Source organism: Hipposideros armiger, unplaced genomic scaffold, assembly GCF_001890085.2.
Source record: "Hipposideros armiger isolate ML-2016 unplaced genomic scaffold, ASM189008v1 scaffold_46, whole genome shotgun sequence".
Lineage (NCBI taxonomy): Eukaryota > Metazoa > Chordata > Mammalia > Chiroptera > Hipposideridae > Hipposideros > Hipposideros armiger.
In genome coordinates, this window is record NW_017731396.1 from 2,010,357 (window position 1) to 2,016,356 (window position 6,000).

Here is a 6,000-nt window from a genome sequence, read left to right on the forward strand (position 1 = left end):
TTGGGAACAGCTCGTGGGCACCCGATCTACGTGCCCTTTGAGTAGGGCTGTTAGACGGTGATTCAATTTACCAATTTTCATTAACACGTTTCTCTTCATAAACCGAAGGCTGCCTGCTGTGGCCCAAGCCTGGACTTGGGGACCGCTGCCCCTCAGCTGTGCGGATCCAACTGTCCCCCCTCACCTCTCATGGCTCCCCAAAGGCCCTTGGTTTCCAGCAACACAACAGAGCCCTGAGTGCCCGGCTGCTCCCAGCCCACCACGAGGCCAGGAGGCTCCCCAAGAGGTGGGAGGCCCCAGTATTTTGGGGGCAGAAATCCAGACCTGGAGTTCCACAGGCTCGGCTCCCTGCTGTGGGCATCACCTTTCCCCACCTGCAGGGTAGACGAGATCTGCCTGCCCTCTTGGATCCAGGGTGAAGGCTCTGGAAACTTTAGGGGACAATGTGATGCTGGCAGTGCCACACGTCCCAGCCAGGACCCCACTGCCCTCAGGACGCATAGAGTCACCATCTTGGCCTTGCTGGTGATAGCAGCATCCTTTGAGGCCTGGCTGGCTCCCTTGTGGTTGGAGTGGGAGGAAGCTGTGCCTCAGAAGACCCCAGCGTGGGCAGTGGGAGCAGGGGCTGGGGGAGGTACCTCATCAGGAATGGGGACGGCTGCCCTGCAGCGCACACGGGCAGGGCAGGACAGCACTCTGGCCCCTCCCAACATTGCTGGCTCTGGCCAGGCCCTCTGCGCCCAAGTCTCTCCATGGCTCAGGAAGAAAATAAACACAGAAGTCCCATGAGAAGACGCTGCTGGGAGTGGCAGGGTGGCCACTGCCCTGCTCTCGGGACACGATCCCCTCGGGTGGACAGCAGGCCTCAGAGGCAGGGCCCTCAGAGAGCCACCATCCCACACGAGCTGGCAGGGAAGGCCCGTGCAGGACAGCTTGGTCTGCCCCGGAGGCTGGCCAAGTGCACAGCTGTGTGACCTGGAGGTCACAATGTCTCTGGACTGAAGCAGCTGTGAGGGAATGTTTCTGCAGGGCCCCGAAGTCTAGATGCCCACGGCCCCCCGTCCAGCCCAGCTCACACAGGCCGGCCACCGAGAGCCTCTGGGGCTCTTCGCAGCTCGTCCCCTCCCCTCTCCACCTGCAAACCCCGCCTCAGACGTCTCCTCCCAGAGGCGGCTCACCTGACACCTGGATCGCTCCATCTCAGCCTTCCGCTTATTTCATTCAACACCCGTCTCACTGGTTGTCATTCTCATCGTTTTCATACATAACAGCTTCATTGAGATATAATTCACATACCCACACGGCACCCATTTAAAGGCTACAAGTCAATGTGCTTAGTCTATTTGCAGGGTTATGCAACTGTTGCCACAGACACCTTTTGGAACGGACATACAGGATGTGATCTTTTGTGTCTGGCTTCTTTCACCAAGCAGAAGGTTCCTTTTCATGGCTGAGTGGTCTCCCATTGTGTGTCCACCACAGTGTGTGTGTTTACCCAGTCCTCACTCTTGAAGGACATTCAGGGCCATTGTTGCCTACTTGTCCTCTTATCCGGTCTGACTCTCTCTTCCCCTCTAGACCAGACACTCCATGAGCGAGGGGGCAGGTCCACTTCCGCTCAGCCTCAAGGAGAGTGTGTGGCCCAGACGACGCTGGGTCAATATTTGCTGTCTGAACGAAGAGGGACAGAATCTTTGTCAGACACAGCCAACATCGGTGTGTGGCCTTCCTCCCAACACACCGTTCTCCTACCCACCTTCCCTTATCCTTCCAGAGGGGGCCCCTGAATCATCAAAGCAGCATTTATTATTAAACACTCCGGCGCTACCCCAGTGCGTCTCACTGCGGCACGATGACTGTTGCAGTGGGGATAATTCTCTGGTGTCAGAAGCCGTCCTGTGCCCTGGAGGATGTGTGGCAGCATCCCTGGTTCTCTACCCACTAGATGCCAGCAGCGCCTTCCCCTCCTGGTTGTGACAACCAAAAAATGTCCCCCAAGGAGCTAATTCAAGTCCGGTCGAGAACCCCTGGCCTGCACACAATTCCTCGTTTCTTTCTCACCACAGTCCAGGGCAGAAGGAATTGCCACTGAATAGCAGAGGGGCCTGAGGCCCCGAGAGGTTTACTGCCTGACCACGGAGAGGCCAGCAGCGGAACCCACCAGGGTGTGGAACTTCTGCCCCCAGGGATGGGCCCTTAACCCCCAGGAAGGAGCCAGGAATGAAGAAGCCCTCCATCCTCCCTCGGGCCTGCCAGGTCACCACTCGAGTGTCTCTTTGGGCCCAGTTTCAAACTCCCTCACGCCGCCCTCTTGGTGAGTTAAGCCAACACTGCAGAATTTTCCGGCCGGCCTCTCCCCCCGCCCCCTAAACCCTTCTCATTCCTTTCATTTTTCAGTGTTCACAAGACAAAGGAAATAAGCACTTGGAGGAAGACACAAGCTGTGTTTGTTCCTTAGCTGCTGCTGCGATGTAACCGGATCCTGCTTGGAGAGGTCACACTGGGACCGTGAGCGGCCTGGCTGTGGGCACATTAACTTCCACCGTCCTGGCACGCTGAGAGTGAGACGAGGCAAGATGTCCCCCAAGTGCCACGATGGTGGATTCCTGTGGCAGTGGGCTTCTTGCAGCGAGTTCTGGCCCGGCCCTCACCTTCTCAGCCGTGCCGGGTGCCCACTGGCTGAGGGCCAGCTGATGACCCCGGGGGAGGGGGGAGCCAACTTGGCCGGTCCAGCTGGGAGCCGTGGAGCGGACAGAGAAGGGAAGAGGCTGTTCTTTGGAGCTATATCTGGTTGAGATTCCGGACCCTGGCTCTGTGGGGCCTGGAGCCGGTCACTTAATCTCTTTGAGCCTGTTTCCTCTTCTGTAAGATGGGACCCACAGCCCTGTCCTCTGTGGAGTTGTTTGAGAAAATTAAGGGAGTATCCACATAAATTAATGTATGTGTGCTTGGTATTAGTAAACAGTCATAAAGTAATAGATTTATATTATGTTATATTTATTTTATAATAGAAGTTATAAATTAATTGTTGTATACTTGGTACATGACAGGTCCTCAGTGCTTCATGTGTATTTAATAATTTAACGCCCCTCCCCCCCCAAACCCTTTACAGGAAACAGAGGCAGTGAGAGATGAAGTCACTTGCTCAGGGCTTACTACACAGCTAGCAACTGGCAGAACTGGGATTTGAACCCCTTGTGCTTAAACCCTGGGTTTCATGGTCTCTTGAACCTGAAGCCTAGTATGTAAAGAGTGTGGCGTATAACACTTGTCATTATTCATCAGTATTGCTATCTGGCCATGCACCCAGGCCTCTTCCTGGCCCATCCACGTCCATGGCGTTGCCAGATTCCAGCACCTCTTGGCCCACTGCTTGCTCCTGGTTGCAGGCAGGCCAGCCTCAGGCAGTCCTCTGAGGCCCTTCTGTGATCGGACATGTTCAAGGTGGGTCTTCTTTCAGAGCTCGCTGGGGTCTGCCTGCACCCTTCACTGTGGGCCTGAGAGGGAGCGGTGTCCACTGATTCAGTGCCCCAATGCCTCAGCCCATCCTCAGACACACACGCGCACACATGCGCATGGACACACACACAGCCTCTCTCTCTCTCTTTCTCTCTCTCTCTCTCCCCCCCTCGCTCTGCCTCTCTCTCCCTCTCTCCCTCTCTCTCTCCAGCCCCCAGGGCTGGGCACAAAGCCAGTATCCATGGCAGATTGTTTCCCCTAGCCAATTTTCAACCCCTAAATGTTCCTAGTACTCTGCCAGGTGCCTTGAGGGACACTTAATTTACAGGATGCCCGCTGAGGGCATGAACGGTGGTGAGCCAGTTAGGGGTCTGCCAGGCCCGAGCTAGGAGTTCCCTTCCTGTGTTTACCCCAGCTCCCCCTAGTTCTCAGGCCCTCCCTGAGGGCACAAAGGGTTGGTGGCTTCTTTGTCCAAGTCCCCAGCAGCAGACACCGACTCTACCTGCAGTGTTTCTGGAATGGATGTTGGGAGTTCAGAGTGGCCTGGCAAACCAAAAACCAGGCTTGAAAACTGGGCAGAGGCCAAGCAATACAGTCGGACCACAGCCCCCCAATCCTGCCACAGGACAGCCTGGACCCTGCTGCTACCACCACTGAAGGGAACCCCATCCCACTTCTCTGCATCACTTGTTTGAGTCAAAGGCTGGGGGAAGCCTGTGATTGGTGGAGTCATGATTGCATGCCCACACCTCAGTAGCCAGGAGCAGGGAAAACAAACATAGACCCTGTTTGTCTATGGCTTTCAGTCAGGGCTCACCCTGAGCCTCAGACGAGGGCTGGTGCCCTGACCAGCAGATGGTTCCCCCCTGGCAGACTCCCTGAGTGACTCCTGGTCCCACCCACAACAATTTTCGCTCAGACAAAAGGAAGGAGTTATTAGTTCACATACTGGAAAGCCCAATGATAACTGGTTTCAGATATGGCTGGGTCCAGGGGTTCACACAGTGTTTCCAGGACCTGGTTCAGGACCAGTTTCTCTAGCTCTGTCCTTCAGTTCCACATTCTCTGGACTGGCTCCACTCTCAGACATCTGGTTCTAGCGATGGCAAACTGGCTGCTCAGCTCCAGCCTCACACCCTCCCAGGTTCAAGAGCAGCAGCAAAAACAACACACACACACACACACACACACACACACACACACACACAACGTGTTTCTTCATCGTCATCCAGAGTTAGTTCTGATTGGCTTGATTTGAGTCACATGTTCACGTATGTACCAATCACAGTGACTGGAGAAATGCAATGTTCTGATTGGCCAATCTGAGAAACGTGTTCTGTCTTTGCAGCCTGGGAGGAAATTGAGCCCACTGAAACACATGGACTGAGATTTGTAGAAGGGTGGTTCTCCAAAAGTCCAGTAGGGTGCCCTAGCTAGGAGAAAAGTGAAAGGAATCTGGGTAGAAAATCAGCTGTGACCAGAATGACTATTGGTGGACTTCCTGATTTGCCCCAGGGACTTTTGGAATGACAGCTGGCCAGGCAGTCGTAAGTTCCCAGAATGGGACTTTGGTCTCTCCTGACTGACAGTTGGCAAATGTGGTGACAGGCGGTTGGCGGCCCTCCTCCTGACTCCTGGCCCCTCCTGACTGGCAATCAGTGGGTGCCCTGGGGGGCAGTTGGCTGGCAAAGTGCTTGGCAGTTGACCAGTCCTGTCTGGCAGTCCCTCGTGGGGCTGCCCTGAAGTAGGGAGGGGAATCTCCTGGGGTCCACACCACCCCGCTCTGCCTCTGCCCCTCTTTGCACCACCACTTATAAAAGCTTCGTGTCCCTGAGTGGCAGCAGTAACGCCTGTCCAGGGGAGCAAGTGGCCATTTGGGGCCAAGGACAGTGGTTCTGGTATGCATGGATTCAGGACATAGTAGAATGGGGGCATGGTTTGTCCTGCCTATTTGGTGTCACTCAATTTCCAACAGATTGTTCCGACAGGCTCACTGTGGTCAGGCACCAGGGTGTGTGGCCATAAACTTGACAGGCATAGCTTTCAGCTCGTCGGGGAAGTGGGGCCCGAGTCATGTGATGATGTAGAGACGTGATGGGTGTGAGAAGAAGGTAGGATGGCCCTCGGGAGAGGGACGTGTAAGCTTAGACCCCAGCGAGTGTCCCCAGGAGGAGCAGAGAGGAGGCCCAGCTCCAGGAGTGTGTCAGGCAGTGAAGGAGGCTGGAGCAGCCGATGGACAGGCGAGGAGCCACCACGCTTTGGAGAGTCGGTGAGGCCAAAGCATAGAGGACGTGATGAGGCCCTGGTCAAGATCCGGGACCTTCTCCCAAGGGCAGTGACATGATCGGACTTGCATTTTAGAAAGGCCATTCCAGATCCAGACAGAACGGATTTTGGGGGGACACTGGCGGAAGCAGGGAGTGGTTCCGTGATTCAGATGAGAGAGCCGGTGGCCCAGAGCAGGAGGGGGCGGCTGTAAAGAAGTGGGCGATTTGGGGGATGGCTGGAGGCGGGACCGACACGCCTCGGGGCTGCCCCGCG